The sequence below is a fragment of the Hemitrygon akajei genome, chromosome 7 (genome assembly GCF_048418815.1).
Source record: "Hemitrygon akajei chromosome 7, sHemAka1.3, whole genome shotgun sequence".
NCBI classification, from domain to species: Eukaryota; Metazoa; Chordata; class Chondrichthyes; order Myliobatiformes; family Dasyatidae; genus Hemitrygon; species Hemitrygon akajei.
This window is the reverse complement of record NC_133130.1, coordinates 17,997,895-18,019,783: the sequence shown is the minus strand read 5'-3', so window position 1 is coordinate 18,019,783 and position 21,889 is coordinate 17,997,895. Positions and strand designations below refer to the sequence as shown.

The following is a 21,889-nucleotide window of genomic DNA, read 5'->3' as shown; positions in this document are numbered from 1 at the left end:
GATAGATTCTTGATTAGTCAGAGCATGAAGGGATACAGGGAGAAGGTGGGAAATCGATCAGCAATTGAATTGGTGGAGCAGACTCAGTGGGCCAAATGGCCTAATTCTTCTCCTATATCTTACGTTCTTATGGTCTAACTTCCTGGTGGCCCATCAGTTTAATTCAGATTCCCATTCACGTTGCGAAGTGTGGGTCCATGGTGTCCTCTCATGCCACGATGAAGTCACTCTTAGGGTGGAGGAGCAACACCTATATTCCATCTGGGTAGCCTCCAACCTCAATGCATGAATATCAATTTCTCCTTCCAGTAAAAAACAATGATCTTTCCCTCCCCTCTTCTATTCCCCCTCTCTGGCCTCTCACCTCTTCACACTTGCCAATCACATTCTCCTGGAGTCCCCTTCTCCTTCGCTTTCTCCTATATGGCCCTCTCCTATCAAATATTCATCTCCAGCCTTTTACCTTTCCCACCCACCTGGCTTCACTCTCTTCACTTGTCTTCCCCTCTTCTCATCACCCACACACACACCTTCCTATTCTGGCGTCTTCCTCCTCCCTTTCCCGCCCGGAAGAAGCGTCTCGGCCCGAAACGTTTACTCTTCGTTCATTTCCATGGATGCTGCCTGACCTGCTGAAGTTCTCCAGTATTTTGTGTATGTCACCTACGTCTTTAAAATGTGGAACTGGAGCCTGCATTTCCAAGGAGGGAACTTGAGCGCAAAGGAAACATCTCGTTGCTAAATTGAGATGTTTGAGAGACAGCGTTTAACATGGAACGTTTGTTGGGATATCACTGCCATCGTAATGTATACAAATGCGTGTTTTACTTTCTGAAAAGCACTGGACTTTTTGATGTTGAGTTTGTTTCTACGGAGGAGCAATTTAGTGGCTCTACTTCCTGTCTCTTTGCTCCACACTACAACTCAGTAGGCGGCGGTACTGCACCTTATGTCGGTCTGCTAAACGCCATTGAATTTTCACAAGAAGAAAGAAAATAAGTTGTCGGAAGAAACGCAGGCGGCTACGGGGAGAATGTAGAAACTCTGTAGAGATAGCGGCGGATTTGATCTATATCGCCGGTATAGAAAAGATTCGATCCTCCCCGGCGGGGAATTGAACCCCGGTCTCCCGCGTGACAGGCGGGGATACTAACCACTATACTACCGAGGACTTGCAGCAGAGATCACAGTTAATCTTTATATACGATACAGTAAAATTGTATTTCGTACTAATAGTTTCTGTCATTATGTGCTGTGTCGTATCACACGAGTGATCATGGTTGTTTTTTGACTGGATTTTTCTACGGAAGTAGTTTGCCATTGCCTTCTTTTGGGCAGTGTCCTTACAAGACCGCTGATCCCAGTCATTATCAATACTCTTCAGAGATTGTCTGAAGTGTCAGTGGGTCGCTTAAACAGGAGTTGTGATATGCACCACCTGCTGCCATTGGGGCTCACTGACCCTGATGGGGGGGGGGGGTGGAGTGGCTAAGCAGGTGCTACACCTTGCCCAAGGGTGACCTGCAGGCCAGCAGAGGGAGGGAGCACCTTGCACCTCCTTTGGCAGAGTGTGTTGTTTTACGTAGTCTAGTGTAGCCTTGAGTTGTCTCACTTAGTGTAGTTTTGTGTTGTTTCATGTAGCACCAGGGTCCTGGAGGAACGTTGTTTCATTTTTACTGTGTACTGCACCAGCATTTTATGGTCGAAATGACAATAAAGAGCGACTTGACTTGATCTCCACCCCATCACCCTATACCAAATCTCAAAACAGCTTTCTCCAGGCAACCACCCCTTTCTATGGTAAAACGCTTGCCCCGCACATTTCCTTTAAACTTCTACCCCTCTCAACTTCAACCTATGTTCTCTCGCTTGAGATATTTCTACTCTGGGGGGAAAAAGACTCTGACTATCTACCCTATCTATGCCTTTTATAATTGTTATACATTTATATTCAGGTCTCCTTTCGGGCGCCGCTGCTCCAGACAAAACAATGCACGTTTGTTCAACCCCTCCTTTTAACACGTCCCTCAATCCAGCAACGTTCTGGTAAACGTCTGTATATCTAGCTGATTTTAACAAACTGGAGAGGGATTTGAACTTCAGCATGGCAAACAGGGAATTTTAATCCAGTGAAATAAAAAAATATGCACGAGAAAGTCTGCAGATGCTGGAAATCCAAAGCAATAAAATACTGGAAGAACTTAGTAGGTCAACTAACTACAAGCAACACACACAAAATGCTGGTGGAACGCAGCAGGCCAGGCAACATCTATAGGAAGAAACACTGTCAATGTTTCGGACCGAGACCCTTCGTCAGGACTAACTGGAAGAAGAGATAGTAAGAGATTTGAAAGTGGGAGGGGAAGGGGGAGGAGGAAATGTGAAATGATAGGGGAAGACAGGAGGGGGAGGGATGAAGCTAGGAGCTGGAAAGGTGATTGGCAAAAGGGATACAGATCTGGAGAAGGGAAAGGATCATGGGACTGGAGGCCAAAGGAGAAAGAAAGGGGGAGGGGAGCACCAGTGGGAGGTGGAGAACAGGCAAGGAGTGATTGTGAGAGGGACAGAGAGAGAAAAAAGAGAGAAATAAAGGGGAGGGGAAATAAATAAATAAATAAATAGATTAATAAGGGATGGGGTAAGAAGGGGAGGAGGGGCATTAGCAGAAGTTAGAGAAATCAATGTGCATGCCATCAGGTTGGAGGCTACCCAGACGGATTATAACAAATATGGATTGAAGAGATAGTGTCATTACTAAAATTACAAGATTATTGAAAACAGCATTGTGGAGTTATATGCGGCGATTGCTGGAGCAGCGTGGCCCAAATGGCTGGAAGGACCTACTCCTCACCGTGTCATTAAATAAATAAATTAAATTAAACAAATAAAAAGTAAATACCTATCCTGTCCAACGTGTCCCTATCACACAGGCCTTCAAGTCCAGGCAACATTCTTGTAAAGTAATTATAGTAACTGAAAAAGGATCTAGCGCTTTCCCGGCATATACGACGTATAAACTTCTCGAGCTTGTGTCCGTTTGAACCGGCATCTTAGAAAGACAGCCAAGGAACAAAGAAACCTTGCCTTTTCTTCGGGCAATCAGTCAATAAATTCATACGTTATATATGCCGGGAAGCTACTAGATCCTTTTTCACTCATCTCTGTGGGGAGGAAGTTCACCGCGATGTTTGTCACTTTGAGTCACTGCGTAAAGAGCAGGCAAGGCTTCTTTGTTGTTTGGCCTTCCTTCTGAGACACTGGCTAAAACTGACACCTGTGCCCTCTGGAAACCGGAGAAGAGTTTGGCTGGTATTATAGCAACATCTGATTTGTTTTAAACCACAGATGATAGGGTGGTTAAGATATTTGGTGCATTGGCCTTCACAGTAAGGGAATTGAATTCAAGAGCTGCAAGACGATGGTGCACCTTTATAAAACACTAGCTAAGCTACACGGCATATGATATTCAGTTCTGGTCTCCTCACTATAGGAAGGTTTTGGAAGCTTTTGAGAGGGTGCAGAGGAGAATTATTTATTTAATTTTATTTAGAGATACAGCACGAAACAGGCCCTTTTAAAAATTTATTCATTTACGGGATGTGGGTGTTGCCAGCTAAGCCAGCATTTATTGCCCATCCCTGGATGATCTTGAGAAGGTGGTGACGAGCTGCCTTCTTGAACCACTGCAGTCCCTGAGGTGTAGGTACACCCACAGAGCTGTTAGGGAGGGAATTCCATGATTTTGACCCAGCGACAGTGAAGGAACAGCGATATGTTTCCACGTCAGGATTTGAGTGACTTGGAGGGGGATTTCCAAGTGGTGGCATTTCCAGGCATCTGCTGTTCTCGTCCTTCTAGATGGTAGTGGTTGTGGATCTGGAAAGTGCTGCCTTAGGATCTTTGGTGTGTTGTTGCAGTGCATCTTGTAGATAGTACACACTGTGGCAACTGTTCATCGATGGTGGGGGGATTGGATGCTTGTGGAAGGGGTAACAATCAAGTGGGCTTCCTTATACTGGATGATGTCAAGCTTCTTGAGTGTTGATGGAGCTGCACTCATCCAGGTGAGTGACGAGTATTCCAATATACCTTGTAGATAGTGGACAGGCTTTGGGGAGTCAGGAGGTGAGTTACAGACTGCAGGATTCCTAGCCTTTGATCTGCTCTGGTATAGCCATGGATAGACCAGTTCAGTTTCCTGTCAATTGTAATGGCCAGGATGTTGATAGTAGAGGATTCAGTGATGGTGATGCCACTGAATGTCAAGGGACGATGGTTAGAGCCTCTCTTGTTGGAGATGGTCATTGTCTGGCATTTGCCTGTCTCAAATGTTATGTGCCACTTGTTAGCCCAAGCCTGGATATTGTCCAAATCCTGCTGCATTTGGGTATGAACAGCTTCACTATCTGAGGAGTCACGAACAGTGCAGAACATTATGCAGTCATCTGCAAGCATCCCCACTTCTGACCTTATGATGGAAGGAAGGTGAAAAAGCACCCCAAAAGAAGTTCGGTATGAGCCCCCAAATCCTAAGGACTTTCTACAGGGGCACAATTGAGAGCATCCTGACTGACTGCATCACTGCCTGGTATGGGAACTGTACTTCCCTCAATCACAGGACTCTGCAGAGAGTGGTGCAGACAGCCCAACACATCTGTAGATGTGAACTTCCCACTATTCAGGACATTTACAATGACAGGTGTGTAAAAGGGCCCGAAGGATCATTGGGGACCCAAGTCACCCCAACCACAAACTGTTCCAGCTGCTACCATCTGGGAAATGGTACCGCAGCATAAAAGCCAGGACCAACAGGCTCTGGGACAGCTTCTTCCACGAGTCCATCAGACTGCTTAATTCATGCTGACACTACTGTATTTCTATGTATTTTGACTATCCTGTTGTCCATAATATTTATTATAAATTACTATAATAGCACATTGCATATTTTAATGTATATGTAATACAAACATTTTTACTCCTCATGTATTTGAAGGATGTAAGTAATAAAGTCAATTCAATTCATTGTTGAAGCAGCTGAAGATGGTTGGTTCTAGGACACTTTCCTGAGGAACTCCTGCAGTGATGTTCTGAGGATGAGATGATTGACCTCCAACCACCACAACCATCTTCCTTTGTCCTAACGAAGGGTCTTGGCCCGAAACGTCGACAGTGCTTCTCCCTATAGATGCTGCCTGGCCTGCTGTGTTCCACCAGCATTTTGTGTGTGTTGTTCATCTTCCTCTGTGTCAGGTATGATTCCAACCAGCGGAGGCTTTTCCTCCTAATTCCCATTAACTCCATTTTAGCTAGGGCACCTTGATGCCATACTTGGTCAAATGCTGTCTTGATGTCGAGGGCTATCATTCTCACCTCACCTCTGGTATTTAGCTCTTTGATCCATGGAGGTGATGAGGTCAGGAGCTGAGTGGCGTCAACGGAACCCAAACTGGGCATCCATAAGCAGGTTATTGCTGAGTAGGTGCTGCATGATAGCACTGTTATTGTCCCCTTCCATTACTTTACTGATGATTGAGAGTAGGCTGATAGGGTGGTAATTATCTGGGTTGGACTTGTCCTGTTTCTTGTGTACAGGACGTACCTGGGCAATTTTCATCATTGCTGAGTAGATGCCAGTGTTGTAGCTGTACTCGAACAGCTTGGCCAGTGCCGGGGCAAGTTCTGGAGCACAAGTCTTTGGGACTATTGCCAGGATTTTGGTTGGGCCCATAACCTTCGCAGTATCCAGTGCTTTCAGCCATTTCTTGATGCCATGTGGAGTGAATCGGATTGGCTGCATACTGACATCTGGGATGCTGGGGACTTCTGGAGGAGGCCGAGCTGATCATCTACTTGGTACTCCGACTGAAGACTGTTGCAAATGCTTCAGCCTTATCTTTTGCAGGTGTGCTGGGCTCCTCTATCATTGAGGATGGGGATATTTGTGGAGCCTCCTCCTCCTCCAGTGTGTTGTCCACCACCATTCACAGCTGGATGTGGCAGGACTACAGAGCTGAGATCTGATCTGCTGGTTGTGGGACCACTTAGCTCTGTCTATTACTTGCTGCTTGTAGTGTTTGGCATGCAAGTAGTCCTGTGTTGTGACTTCACCAGGGTGACGCCTCATTATGAAGTATGCCTGGTGTTCTCAGCATAACCTCCTGAACTCTTCATTGAACTAGGGTTGATACCCTGGCCTGGTGGTAATGTTAGAGTGGGGGATACACTGGGCCATGAGGTTAGAGATTGTAGTTGAGTACAGTTCTGTTGCTGCTGATGGTCCACAGTGCCTTATAGATGCCCAGTCTTGGGCTGCTAAACCTGTTCAAAGTCTATCCCATTTAGCATGGTGGTAGTGCCACACAACACGATGGAGGGTTTCTTCAATGTGGAGATGGGATTTAGTCTCCACAAATATTGTGTGGTGGTCACTTACATCTACCAATGCTGCCATGGACAGATGCTTCCAAGGCAGGCAGGTTGGTGAGAATGAGGTTAAGAGTGCTTTTCCCTCTTGTTGGTTCCCTCACCACCTGCTGTAGTTCCAGTCTAGTAGCTCTGTCCAGTAGGACCTGACTAGCTCGGTCTGTGGTGGTATGACCATGCCACTCCTGGTGATGTACATTGAAGACCCCCCCCACCCAGAGTACATTCTGTCCCCTTGCCACACTCAATGCCTCCTCCAAGTGCTGGTCAACATGGAAAAGTACTGATTCGTCAGCCGAGGGAGAACGGTAAGTAGTAATCAGCAGGAGGTTTGCTTGCCCATGTTTAACCTGGCGCCATGAGACTTTATGGGGTCCAGAGTCAAAGTTGGAGTCAAAGTCCAGAGTCTCTATTGTATACTGCTGTGTCACCACCTCTGCTAGGCCTGTTCTGCCAGTGAGACAATACACCCAGGAATGGTGATGGTGGAGTCGGGAATGTTAATGATAAGGTATGATTCTCTCAGTACAACTATGTCACACTGGTGCTTGACTAGCCTGTGAGACAGCTCTCCCAACCTTGGCACAAGTCCCCAGATGTCAGTAAGGAAAACTTTGCAGGGTTGACAGGGCTGGTTTTGCTGCTGTCATTTCCAGTGCCGAGGTTGATGCCAGGTTGTCTGACTGGGCTCATTCATTATTTTTAGTGGTTGTATACAACTGAATGGCTCGCTAGTCCATTTCAGAGGGCATAGAAGAGTCAACCACATTGCTGTGGGTCTGGAGTCACATATGCAAGGCGTGATTGATAAGTTCATGGCCTAAGGTAGAAGGAGTCAATTTTAGAAAACCTACCAAATTTATTTTTCACCCTCCCCTAGTGTTGCCGTCATGTCCTCGTGGACCTCCTTGGGTGATAAGCCCTTGAGACCGAGGTAGCGGATGACTGCACAAAGGCCGATGTCTATTTTCTCAGACAGTGCTTACTTGCAATTTTCAATTATCTGAAACAGAAATACTACAGAAGTTATTAACTTCAAACTTTCTGCATAATCACTCAAGGAGTTGAACTGCACATGCATGTAACGAGACCTTTATAACTCATCTCCTTCTACCTTAGGCCATGAACTTATCAATCACCCCTGTTGTGGACACTTTCTGGAGGTCCAAGATCTGTATGCTCCATGACTGCTGGACTAAGTGTGTACATGTAGGAGGGACTATATTGAAAAATAATTGTGCTATGTTTTCTAAAACTGACTCCTTCTACCTTAGGCCACAAACTTATCAATCACCCCTCATACGTCCAATCAGGTAAGAGTGACAGGATTCTTCCCCTAAAGGGCATTAGTGAACCAGATGGGTTTTTATGATGATCGATGTGGTTTCATGGTCATCAGATTTGTTTTATACTGAATTCAAATTCACCATCTGCCATGATGGGATTTGAACTCACGTCCCCAGCGTATAACTGGGTCTCTGGATTACTGATCCAGTAGTAATTACCACCATGCCAAATCTCCCCTTCTGGCCCAACAAGCTGCACCACCCAGAAACCCAATTATTTAATCTTTGCCTAATCACAGGACAATTTACAATGAACTATTAGCCTACTAACCAGTACATTTTTCGGACTATGGGAGGAAAACAGAGTACCCGAAAGAAACTCATGTGGCCACAGGGGAGAACATAAAACTCGTTACAGACGCCGCTGCAGCTGAACACCGAACTTGGATAACCCAAGCTATAATAGTGCTAACCGCTGGGCTACCATGGCACCAGGACTAGATAGCATGTGTTATGAGGATAAGTTGAGTAAGCTTGAGCTTTTCTCTCTGGAACAAAGGAGAAAGAGAAATGACTTGATAGCAGGGTTGAAGGTGATAAGACCATAAGATATAGGAGCAGAATTAGGCCATTTGGCCCATTGCGTCTGTTCCGCCATTTCATCATGTCTGATCCAATTTTCCTCTCAGTCTCAATCTGCTACCTTCTCCCCATATTCCTTCATGCCCTGACCAATCAAGAATCTTTCAACCTCTGACTCAAATATGCAAAAAGACTTGGCCTCCACAGGTGCCTGTTGCAAAGAATTCCACAGATTCACTACTCTCTGGCTAAAGGAATGCCTCCTCATGTACATTCTAAAAGGACACCCCTCGCTTCTGAGGCTGAGTGCCCTGGTCATAGACTTTCCCACCATAGGAAGTATCTTGTCCACATCCGTACTATCAACTTCTTCACCTTTCGACAGGTTTCAGTGAGGTCACTACTTATTCTTCTGAATTCTAGTGAATACAGACTCAAAGCAATCAAATGCTCTTCATATGACAAACCATTCAATCCTGGAATCATTTTCGTGAACCTCTTTTGAAGCTTCTCCAATTTCAGCACATTCTTTCTAAGATAAGGGCCCAAATCTGCTCACAATACTCCAAGTGAGGCCTCACCAGTGCTTTATGAAGTCTCAACATTATATCATTGCTTTTATATTCTAGTCCTTTACAAGGCAAGTGACCTCAGCCTTTATCAAAACTCCTCAGAGACTGACTGCCTGGCATTAGTGGTCACATGACCAGGATATGTGCTAGCTGCTCATACAACCATCCACCACCTGCTCCCAATGCTTCACATGACCCTGATTGGGGGCTAAGCAGGGGTTTCATCTTCCCCAAGGGTAGTGGATGGGAGGAGCGCCTTACTCCTCCTTTGGTAGAGATGAATCTCCACCCTGCCACCTTCCCTGGGCATAGGTTGAAGGTGAAAGGGGAAAGATCTGAAGGAAACCTGTCTCACAGATATATAGGCAGTCCAGTAGCATAGTGATTTGTGCAATGCTTTATAGCCCCCGTGATTATGGCGACATTTGCAAGCTGCCCCAGCACACTCCTGTGTTGGTCGTTGATGCAAAAATGACACGTCACAGTACATGCGACAAATAAATTAAATATTTACAACCAAGTTCAAAGTAAATTTTATTAACAAAGTACACATATGTTACTATATACAACCCTGAGATTTATTTTCCTGCTGACATACTCAGCAAAACTATAGAACAGTATCTATAACAGGATCAATGAAAGATCAGCTGGAGTTCAGAAGTCAACAGGCTATGCAAATGCCAATATGAATAAATAGCAATAAATAATGAGAACCTGAGGGAATGAGGTAAAGAGTCCTTAAAGTGAGATCATCGGTTGTGGGAACCAACCAATGTGAGTTATCGCCTTCTGTTCATGAGTCTGATGGTTGAGGGGTAGTAACTGGTCTTGAACCTGGTGGTTTGAGTCCTGAGTCTCTTTACCTTCAACCTGATGACTGCAGCGAGAAAAGAGCATGGACCGGGTGGTGAGGATCTCTAATGGTAGATGCTGATTTCCTATGATAGCATTTCACGTAGATGTGCTCAACGATGGGTAGAGCTTTACCCATGATGTACTGGGCTGAACCATTACCTTTAGCAGGATTTTGTAGGACTTCTTTCATAGCTGCAGGGAATGATTCTATATGAAGTGCTGACAAACCTGTTGACCTGCTCCAAATGTATTTGGCTTCTAACAATCCTTTACAAGAAACGAATTAAGCTTGGCTAGTCGAGTGGGTGTGTGATTGGACCCAGATTATCTGCCACTTTAACTCACACTTAATCAGTAGCCCAGTAACTGATGATAATGAGTCACGTCAACTGGTGTGATTTCTTTGCAATTAAGTATAATTTCTTTAATCATCTGACAGTGATTTAAATTCCAACCATCAATGTTACAGTAACGATCACTGAACATCACTAAACAGAGAAGATTTTTCTGTTGACGGATTGAAGAACCCAATAGTCTTCACCGAATTGAGTACACAGCAGAATATTGAACATAGAACAGTACGACAGTGTATCAAGCCCTTTGGCCCATGATGTCTGCACCAACCACAATGCCAATATAAACTGAGACTGAAGAATTTCTGCAGATGCTGGAAGTTGGGAGCAAAATGCGCACATAAAACGCTGGAGGAACTCAGCAGGTCTGGCAGCATCTATTGCGGACAATGAGCAGTCGACGTTTCCGGCCGAGACTCTTCATCAGGCCTGGAAAGGGAAGGGGCGGAAGCCAGAATTAGAAGGTGGCGGGGGTGGGGAAAAGGTCAGAGATGTTCAAACTGGCAAGTGATAGTGGGGGTGAGACCAGGTGAGGGGAAAGGTGGGTGGGTTGGAGAAAGAATCAAAAAAGGAATAACGGGGTGGGGGGGCAGCGGGGGTGGCATGATAGCATAGTGGTCAGCGTAATGCTATCATAGCACTGGTGGCTGGGTTCAATTCTGCCATTGTCTATAAGGAGTTTGTACGACCTCCTCGTGACCACGTGGATTTTGTTTGGGTGCTCCACTTTTCTGGCACGCTCAAAATACGAGCAGGTTGGTGGGTTATCTGGCCACATGGGTGTAATTGGGCAGTGTGGGCTCGTTGTGTTTGAAAGGCCTGTATCTTTAAATAAAATAACATAATGTGAGAAGTTGGGAGATGATAGACAGGAGAGACATGGAGCTGAAGAATTAAAGGTCTGATAAGAGACGACAGTAGACCCTGGAATAAAGGGAAGCAAGTGGGGAACCAGAGGGAGGAAGGTGAAGATGATGGGCAGGTCGTGAGGGCTAGGAAGGGGAAAGAGAAGGGGTAATGGGGCCGTGGGGATAAGGAATGCAGAGAGTGATCATCCTAGGCACTTTTCTTGTGATCACAAGACTCTGTTGGACATTGTTAATGTGGAATGCTGCAAGTCCGGTTCACTGATTTATTGGTGGAAGGTGGGGGTTGTGTGACCTCAAGCCGTCCTCTGGCCTGTTTCCAGCTGCCCAGGAGGAGGTGTGATGCAGCATCCGAGCTGGAGTCAGTGCTGCCCCCCAGTGGTTGCTCGGCAGAAGACAAACCGCATTGTGTTCGACCTCAGATTTCTGCAACGTTCATGGACTCAGGGTCTTGGACGATACATTTTTTTGTGTGACTACATTTTACTGGCATCTTATATGTGCTTGCTATCTTATGTGCTGTATGTGCTGTTTCATTTGGCTGTTTTGTTTCATGGGTATTTGTTTCATGTATAGTTGAATGACAATTCAACTTGAACTTGAACTAAAAGTGGTGGAGAAGAGGACCAGACAGGAGTGGTTACCAGTAATTAGAGAAATTAATGTTCATGCCATCAAGTTAGGTATGCTAAGATGGAATATGAGAGAAGAATCTTGGCTCGAAATGTCGACTGTTCACCTTCCTCTATAGTTGCTGCCTGTCCTGCTGATTTCCTCCAGCATTTTGTGTGTTGCTTTCAATTTAAACTAATCCCGTCTCCCTCCATTCCCTGTAAATACATATACCTTTTCAAATGCTTCATAAATACCACTGTTGTATCTGTTTTCACAGCCCTCCCCACCCCCACCCTGGCAGTGTATTCCAGGTGCCTACTGCTCTCTGTGTAAAAGATTGCCTCATAAATCTCCCTTATCCTTTCCCCCTCTCACCTTCAACATGAGGCGGCCAGGACCCAGGGAACTGGAAGCTGTCAAAATGGTGGAGTGCATGAGAGCTATCCCGGATGTAGATGACAGGGGCTGGAATGGACTTCCTGCCAAACATACCATTTGGACGAATGCCTCATCGCTAGCACTGACCGACAAACACCAAGGCCTGGCTTGGCTGGCAGTGAGAGCGCCCCCCCCCCCCCCCACCCAGTCAGATCCTTCCTGCCTGTTCAGAACATCATTCCCACCACCCGCTGCCCTCGAGAGGAATGTGGCAGGGGGGCGAGACGGTCCCTTAACTCTTTGTGACTCTGGATTTGCGATGAGGGTTTGGAGAAAGATGAAAGGGTCTGTGTCATGGTTCATCCTGCGTAACAGAGGATTCTGCAGTCTCGAGGCTGTTCTCTGGGACACACGCAGAGACAAACACCAAGTGCGGCTGGCAGATCGTCACCTCAGTGGATGATGCCCTTTGGCCTGCTCGCAAGTTGTGGGTCTGCCAGCACATCGAGATGTCCGTGGAGGAACGCCGCCGACTAGCACATTCCAGGATGCAGGAGTAGGGGCTGGGGGATGCACTGTAGCTCGGTGCAGCCACTGGAAGGGCTTTGTGGGGGAGGCCCACTGCATATGGGTCTTCTGCTTCTGGACAAGGAGAGGCCCCTCAATTATGGTAGTAGTATACCACCCCGGGGAGGGGGTGACATGTGGGGACACAACAGACCTATTGGTTTTAAACAATGTAATTTAGCACTGAACGCATTGCCTATGAATGTACAAATAAAAAGATTCAAGATCGTTTAATGTCATTTTCTGTACTCAAGTATAAAGGAAAATGACATAATTGTTACTCCGAACCGGTGCGGCACAAAAAACAGACACAATAAAATAAGAAAAGGTGTTGCATGGCTTATTCTTGTAAATCCTTTTTATTTTGGTAAAAAAAAGTTTACTTCCGTTAAAAAATGGACTTCGGACTGATCCATTCGAAGCAACACACACAAAATGCAGTAGGAACTCAGCAGGACAGGCAGCAGCTCTGGAGAGGAATCAACATTTTCGGCCAAGAGCCTTCATCAGGACTGGAAAGGAAGTGGGGGAGAAGCCCGAGTAAGAAGGTGGGGAGTGGGGGGAGGAGAGGAGTACAAACTAAAAGGTGATAGATGAGGGGGAAGGTAGGTGGCTGGGGGAGGGGAGATATAGAGGAACAAAAGACTGATATGTCGGAATGGGAATGGGAAGTAGAATTAAAATGAGTGGCCACTGGGGAAACCCACCTTTTGTGGTGGATGGAACAAATTTGCTAATCTGTACAGCCTCCATTTTCTCACTCTGACTGTTCCACTCAGTGGGGAGGGGGGGGCACCCACCATTTTCTCACTGACTATTCCACCCGGGAGGGACACACACCACATTTTCTCACTCTGACTGTTCCATCTGGGGGGGGGGGGGCGGGGGGCAGCCTGTATTTTCTCCACCTGGGGAGGAAGGTAGGTGAAGGGAAAGGATAGATGAAGTTGGAGGATAGGTGCTCCTCTAGCGCTGAGAAAGCAATACAATTGTAGCAGGACTTAGACAAATAGGAAGACTGGGCAAAAAAGTGGCAGATGGAGTTTAGTGTTGGGAAATGTATGATAATGCATTTTGGTAAAATGAACAATAGTGTGGACTACTATCTAAATGGGGAGAAAGTTCAAACATCCGAGGTGCAGAGGGACTTAGGAGTCCTTGTGCAGGACTCCCAGAAGGCTAATTTACAGGTTGAGCCTGTGGTAAAGAAGGCAAATGCAATGTTGGTATTTATTTCTAGAGAAATAGAATACAAAAGCAAAGAGATAATGCTGAGGCTTTATAAGAAACTAGTCAGGCTGCACTTGGAGTACCTTTAGAACAGAGGTAAGGAGGATTTTTTTTTTAGCCAGAGAGTAGTGAATCTGTGGAATGTTCTGCCACAGACTATGGTGGAGGCCAAGTCTGTGGGCATATTTAAGGCAATAGCCAATAGACAGTAGGTGCAGGAGTAGGCCATTTGGCCCTTCTAGCCAGCACCGCCATTCACTGTGATCATGGCTGATCATACACAGTCAGTACCCCGTTCCTGCCCTCTCCCCATATCCCTTGACCCCACTTTGGACCTTTGGATCTTGAGCAGTAAAAATCTTTGTGTGAGTTAGTGTCCTAGGCTTAACCAACAATGATAAAAGGGAGACATCTGCCGTCAGAAAGGAGGAGACATCCTTCTCAGGCTTTCTCCCTAGAATACTTTTCACCAACTCAGCTTCCAACCTTGAGATTGGTCCAAGTTGATTTGTTAGAAAAGATGGGAATATATCTCCATCAAAAATTCCTGCCAAAATAAAACTACTCTATAATCCTGCCAACAAAGCCAACACAATAAACGGATGTTTACCCAGCATAGATCTCATAAATAATATGATGGTTTTAGACAAAACAAAAATGGAGGATGGTGGAAGTTGATATTTTGAAGTTGATATTTTCCTGATTGGTCAGGGAATCAAAGGATATGACAAGAAGGCAGGTGCATGGGGTTGAGTGGGATCCAGGATCAGCCATGATGGAATAGTGTAGTAGATGATGGGCTGGATGGCCTAATTCTGCTCCTATGTCTTTTGGTCTTATGGTTTAATAGAGCGGTGTTGATAGCAATGTTGGAAGATAAATGACAGGGAATATTAGTGGGGGTTTGGATTGCTCTGCAAACTAGTATAGATTCAATGGGCTGAATTACCTCCTTTCTTGTAAGGAGAAATAAAGAGAGCACTAGTTAAGTATACAGGGATTATATTCACAAAGTCAGGCCTAAATAAACAATAAATCAATTAAATCAGAAAGGAATGTTTGAATGGGGTTTGATTCTCCGGTGACAATATCATTGAACCCCATCAGGAATGTGTTAATGAGGGAAATTTGTCCAACAGACCAGACTTTGGGATAGAAGAAAGATCAAAACATATTGACAAAGGACACATTGCAACTGGATCCAGGAACAGTGATGAGAAACATCACAGATAAGAAATACCTCGGAATCTAAATCAAGAATCGGGGCTGAATTATTGAGAATCAAAAATGCTATGGCGTGGGGCAGTGGAAGGTAAATCAGGAGATTTAGATACTATGCAAGATCGAAGACAAAATGGGGTGTGTGAGAGAGAGAGGGGAAGAGAAGAGAAGGAGATAGTGAATGAGGGAAGGGAGGGAGAGAGTGAGTAAGGGATGAAGGGAGGCAGAAAGAAAGAGGGAGGGAGAGAGGGAAGGGAGGGAGAGAGTGACTGAAGGAGGGAGGCAGAGAGAAAGAGGGAGGAAGAATGAGAGAGAGAGAGAGAGAGGGAGAAGGAGGGAGGGGGAGAGAGAGGGGAGGGAGAGAGTGAGGGAGGCAGAGGGAAAGAGGGAGGGAGAGAGAGGGTGGGGAGGGAGGGGGAGAGATAATAGAGCAGTGTATTATCTTTTGTACAGTACTGTATTTATCAATGGGGAACAGAGGTTAGTTTGTAAATCTGGTGGGAAAAATGGATGTTTGGAATGTTGAGGGTGGAGTGCCACCTGAGGGGTATGAGACAAGTGGCAGAGAAGGAGTGCCAGGGGCAGGGGGTGGCATGGGTGCAGGCACATCGTGCCTTGAGACACCAGGCAAGGTCATTTGATTGCAAACAACTGGTTTATTGATCATTACAGAATATCTCATTGCTGCTTCCTGCTGAACACAGTTTCAATGGCACAGAGCCAGAATGACTGGTCTCACTAGCCACAAGGTATCAATTGGAAGTGAAATTGTGTACAGGTTTCATTACCTGAAGACTGCTTCTCATTTCAGTTAATCCATAGATTTGGTTTTAAAAGATTGCTGGAAAAGGCAGCTGAGGAGCCACACACACAAAATGCAGGAGGGGCTCAGCAGATCAGGCAGCATCTTTGGAAATGAATACACAGTTGACGTTTCAGGCCGAGACCCTTTTCACAACCCGATGAGCCTGATGCCATAATGCTATTACAGCTCGGGCCATTGGAGTTCAATTTAATTTCTGACGTCATCTGTAAGGAGTCTATCTGTCGTCCCCATGGAACATGTGGGTTTCCTCCAGGTGCTCCGGTTTCCTCCCACGGTACAAAGGTGTACCAGTTAGTAGATTAATTATCGCTATGGTTTGACCCGTGATTAGTTTACGGTTAAATTGGGGTTGCTGGGCAGTATGGATTGCATGATAAATAAATCATCAGTATTTTAAAATTATTACTTTTATTGTTTCATCGTTCAGTGTGAAACTTCATATGACTCAGCCCAGTGCGCTGGAGAAATATACTTGCAATGTCAATGGACTGATTAGAAATAGACTGAACTTCATCTCTTCTAGATGAAGTTCTAGATAGAGATGTTTTAGATAGAGCTCTTATAGATAGCGGGGTCAAGGGATATGGGGAGAGGGCAGGAACGGGGTACTGATTGTGTATGATCAGCCATGATCACATTGAATGGCGGTGCTGGCTAGAAGGGCCAAATGGCCCACTCCTGCACCTACTGTCTATTGTCTATTCTCTCAGTAGCTGCTGCAGTGATATTATTGTCTAAATACTAAAAGACTGTGGCACAAACATTTTGCATTTATCCGAGGTCCTCTTCTGCCGAGGAATAACTGAAAAAAGGTGTTATTGCTGTGATGCTGAGATACATCCTAGGGTGTGCTGGGACACAACATCAGTGATGTAACCTGGGGTCATGGAGTGACTCAGGTCTGTCAACATCAGACATCCTCGCCCATGAGACCCAGCCAGGGTTGATCAGGGCTTGGTCCGTGGCCACCTGGAGGCTCGCTCAGCAGTCTCTGTAACAGTCCTGATGGCTCTTTCCATTGCGGCCCCCCGTAATGCCAAGGAGAGAGCAGGTTCTGCAGAGTGAGCACCCAGCAAAACTTCCACACCCCACCTCTGTAGTCTGGCATTGTGCCCTCCACCCCGGGTCTCTGGCACGGCTCTGCCAGTTGCTGGTATTTGGCTTTATTACACTCAAACACCTCCTCAATCTGGTCTTACCAAGGCACTGTCAATTATACCATGACCACCTGCTCCAAGGTTTCTGACTAATGACCATGTCAGGCCTCAGGGACGATGATGCGCTGAAGTCAGGGAACTTTCATTCCTTGCCAAGATCAACTCTCAGTTGGCAGTTGGATGCTGTGGTGAGAAAGCCTGCTGGTTCTCTGGTTGTCAGTCTAGCAAAGAAATATTGAATGCTGGAGAAGGAAATGTAACAGAAAATTCATGGGTTTGTGTGATGCTATTTTGTCCAGTAATATTAAACTGTCTTTTGAAATGAAATGCAATTGCAGAGGCTAATTTCCTGTCAAAACACAGAAAGTAGAATATTGAAATGAAGCTTCTCCTTATATGCCAAGGGCAGGTGCATTGAAAGAGATGACTGAGCAGTGTTTAATGATTCAGCAGTACCAGCTCGTCACTGCAGCCTGCTTGGGCAATATGATTATAGGCTGGCAAAGTCCATTTGTCATTCTGCGCAATTATGATCCACTTCCAGCTTGCTAGAACTAACTGTTGCAGATAGGAGAGTCATTAACTGCACTGCAATGGTCAAATAATGACTGAATTAATGTTTGGTTGTTCCCTGTGGCCATCAGAGTAAGGTTTATTATCACTGACATAGTCGTGAAATTTGTAGTTCTCTGGCAGCAGTACAGTGCAAAGCATTAAAAAAGTCATGATAAGTTACAGTACAGGATAACTACTGTAAACTGTGCAAAGGAAGAATCGTGAGGTAGTGTTCATGAACCGTTCAGAAACCCTGATGGCAGAAGGGAAAAAGCTGTTCCTAAAACATTGAGAGTGTGTCTTCAGTTCCTGTACCTCCTCCATGATTTATAGTAATGAGAAGAGGGCATTTCCCAGATGTTGGGGGCCACGTTTTTGAGGCACTGCTTATGAAGGTATCCTTGGTGGTGGTGAGGATTGTGTCCATGAGGGATTTTGCTGATTCCACAGCTCTCTGCAGCCTACTGTGATCCTGTGCATTGGAGCCTTCTTATCAGGCAATGATGCAACTAGTCAGAATGCGCTACACCGTACATCTTTAAAAACTTGCTAGAGTCTTTGATGACTGAATGAAGGTGTGCTTTAATGTGGTCAACCTATAAGCATCTGGTTCTCCCAATGTGGTGGAGACCACAGTCTGCATCCGGTTGATTGGAAGAAGTGTGGCTGAATTACAGCTTCAACCAGAATGAAGGTGGCTGGGCCGTAGGATGGTGCGAGGAGCTGAGGCGAAAGCCCAACACGTGTGGTTGCGTGGGAAGGTACAGAGAGAAAGGGAATGATTGGTGGAAACTGAAGAGCAGATTGTGATGGATAGGGGAATGATTTTTTTTATAGAGGTGATGGCAGGAGGGAAGAAGCTGTTCCTAAAACATTGAAAGTGGACCTTCAATCTCCTGTATCTCCTTCCTGATTGTAGTATTAAGAACAGGGCATGTCCCAGATGGTGGGGGTCTTTCATGATAGAAGCCACCTTTCAGGCCTACGAACCATGCTGACCAGCAACCCACCGATTTGACACTATCCTAATCACAGGACAACTCCACCACTGAAGTTTTCCTGTAAAAGCCCAGAGCTACAGAAACACTACAGAAATTTATCCCTGGGACAGGAAGGATTTTCGTGTAGATGCCTGAACAAAGAACACTTGATAATATACCTTGAAGCTGACACCAAGAAAATGGGCCACACAACTTGAAAGACTAGTTCAGGGCAGAGGACTCTGACAAGCTGCTGCCAGTGGCTTATGTCCCAGTAGGAGTGATGGGCTGAAGTAAATAAGTAATCATGGGATAATTTAATCTACTAACTGGTACATCATTGGACTGTGGGCGAAAACCGGAGTACAAGCTCCTTACAGACAGTGTCAAAATTGAACTCTGAACTCTGACACCCTGAGATGTAATAGTGTTGCACTAATCAGTGTGCTACCGTGGTGCTCTTGGAATTGTGTCTGAGGTGGTGAAAAATGCGAAGGATGAAGGAGCAAAGATGTAGCAGGATGTTCGCAGGACGTGATGGACAGAGCTGTTGTGACAGATAGGAGCAGCTAGGAATTTATTTTCTTGCAGGTAGAAGATCGAGGAGTGATTTTATGGAGGTGTACAATATCATAAGCGGCATCGAAAGTCTGAACACAAGAAGTCAGAGAATCAAGATTTAGAGTTGAGAGTGGAAAGATTTAACAGGAACTTGAAGGGCAACTTTTTTACTTGAAGATTGGTATGTACATGGAACAAGCTGCCAGAAGTGGTTGAGGCAGGTGCACTAATAACTTTTAAAAACAGTTGGATAGGTACATGGATCAGAAAGATTTAGAAGGTTATAGGGCAAACTCTGGCAAGTGAGATTAGCTTGGAGGGCATCTTGGCTGGCATGGACCAGTTGGGCAAAAGGGTCTGTTTCTGTACCATATCACATTATGTCTCCATGACTCTATGAATGTGAAGGATGGAGTGGTGAAGGTGACCGAAGGAACCCAACTCGTGTTCCGACCAGGAAACGGGTCTCAACATTATCAAAGTACAGCACTGCATTCTCATTGCTACAAGGGTTTGTACTTCTCACTGTCAGAATGTGCACAGGCAATGTCAGAACCCAAATGCAGAGGAAAGACAGACTCCGATATATAGATGACAGGAGGTGAATATGTCATCTCCGATATGAATAATGACAATTATTCATAATAATTCCAAAAGAACATCGGTGGCTCATCCGAGGAATACCTCGAGAAGTAACAATCTCAAAACTAGGAGCTTCAGTTTACACTAATCGGGCATCCGCTTTATTAACACAAGTTACATGGAATTCCTGAGCAGAGCAAAATAAACTTAACAAACTTAAACAGGGAGCACCAGGAGACTGCATTACAAAGAGTGAGATGTTCGAGAAAAACCCAAGGAATGCTAAATGATTAATAGCTCTCATTAAACAACAATTAACTAATTCAGGTGTTTGAAAACCCTTGGAGCCAACACATTGCAAAGCCTTGCACAGCTTTGAAGAGCTGAGCTCATAGATGAGAGTTTAATATCCATGGATATACGTTGTTCAAAAGCATCGGTAGAAAAACAGAAGGGATGGTGTTACTCTTTTGGTAAAAAAAATTAAATCAAATCATTATAAGGGGTGACATAGGGTCAGAAGGCATGGAATCATTGGGGATAGACCTAAGGAATTGCAAGATGAAAATATCCATCCTGAGTTGTATGCAAACTCAGGATGTGGTCTGCAAATTACAGCAGGAGATGGAAAATGCATGCCAAAGAGGCAATGTTACAGAACAACAATCATGGGGGATTTCGATATGCGGGTAGATTGGGAAAATCAGGTTGGTTCTGGATTACAGGGGTGGAAATTTCTAGAGTGCCTATGAGATGGTTTTCAGAGCAGCTTGTGGCTGAGTCCACTAGAGGATCATCTATTCTGGATTGGGTGTTGTGCAATGAACGAGAATTGATCAGAGAGTTTAAGGTAAAGAAAACACTGAGGAGCAAGTGATCGTAATATGATCGGATTCACCCTGAAATTTGAGAAGAAGAAGCTGAAGTCAGATGCATCAGCATTACATTGGAGTAATAGGAATTACAGGGGCATGAGAGAGGAGCTGGCCAAAATTGATTGCAAAAGAAAACTGGCCGGGATGACAGCAGAGCAACAATGGATGGAAGTTTTGGAAGCAATTCGGAAGGCACAGGATATGTACATCCAAAGGAAGAAGTATTCTAAAAGAAAGATGACATAACCATCACTAACAAGAGAAGTCTGTCAGTACCTTCAGTTGAACTCTGACTTTGTGTGTCAGTCTGTGGTCCATGTGCTCCTGCTCTGCTCGGACCCCTGTATTACTGAGTACTCCGTCTCTCATCTGTTTCTCATTATTACCTGTTTTGCTGCCATCTGTGTCTCATTGTGCTCCACCTATCATCTGCCTCTCTGTTTATTGCTCAGAGTATCTCAGTCCTGTGTTTTCACCTGTTTGTTGTGAGATTGTGCCAATGAATTTTCCTGAGCCTTTCCAGCATTCATATTTGTACTCTTCCTGGTTCCGGTTTTCGGATTTCTCTGCATGTTTTGATCTCTGCCTGAACTTTGACACCACCGACTTTGTTTGCAACTCGGGATTTGTTACTCAGTTAATATCACCGTGCACAGTACTGGGTCTGTGATTGGATCCCTGCTCCAGCGTACTGACAGAAGTCAAAGCCAACACAAAAGCCAAAGAGAGGCATATAATAGCACAAAAATTAGTATGACAGTTAGTATGAAGTTAGAGGATTGGGAAGTTTTTAAAAACCAACAGAAGGCAACTAAAAAGATGGAATATGAAACTAAGCTAGTCAATAATATTTGAAGTATACCAAAAGTTTCTTCATATACATAAACTGTAAAAGGCAGGCAAGGGTGTATATTGGACCTTTGGAAAACAATGCTGGAGAGATAGTAATAGGGGACAACAAAATGGTGGATGAACTGAATAAGTATTTTGCATCATTCTTCACTCTGGAAGACACTAGCAGTATGGTGAAAGTTTCAGCTGTCAGGGGTCATGAAGTGTGTGAAGTTACCACAGCTAGAGAGAAGGAAACTGAAAGGGCTGAGGTAGATAAGTCACCTGGACCAGATAGTGTACATCCTAGAGTTCTGAAAGAGGTGGCTGAAGAGATTGCGGAGGCATTAGCAATGATCTTTCAAGAATTACTAGATTCTGGAATGATTCCAGAAGACTGGAAAATTGAAAGTGTCACTCGACTCTTCAAGAAGGGAGAAAATCAGAAGTAAGGGAACTATAGGTCAGTTAACACAAAGTACACTGCAGATGCTGTGGTCAAATCGACACATACAAACAAGCTGGAGGAACTCGGCCAGTCCTGACGAAGGGTCTTGGCCCAAAACGTTGACTG

At 45.1% G+C, this 21,889-nt stretch overlaps 1 non-coding gene across 1 annotated transcript; it reads right to left on the bottom strand.

Annotated features, from left to right (window-relative positions):
- Positions 1-1,099: 1,099 nt before the first annotated feature.
- Positions 1,100-1,171, bottom strand: trnad-guc (transfer RNA aspartic acid (anticodon GUC)). The gene has a single exon. It is a non-coding gene; the product is annotated as a tRNA-Asp (tRNA).
- Between the last annotated feature and the right edge of the window lie 20,718 nt (positions 1,172-21,889).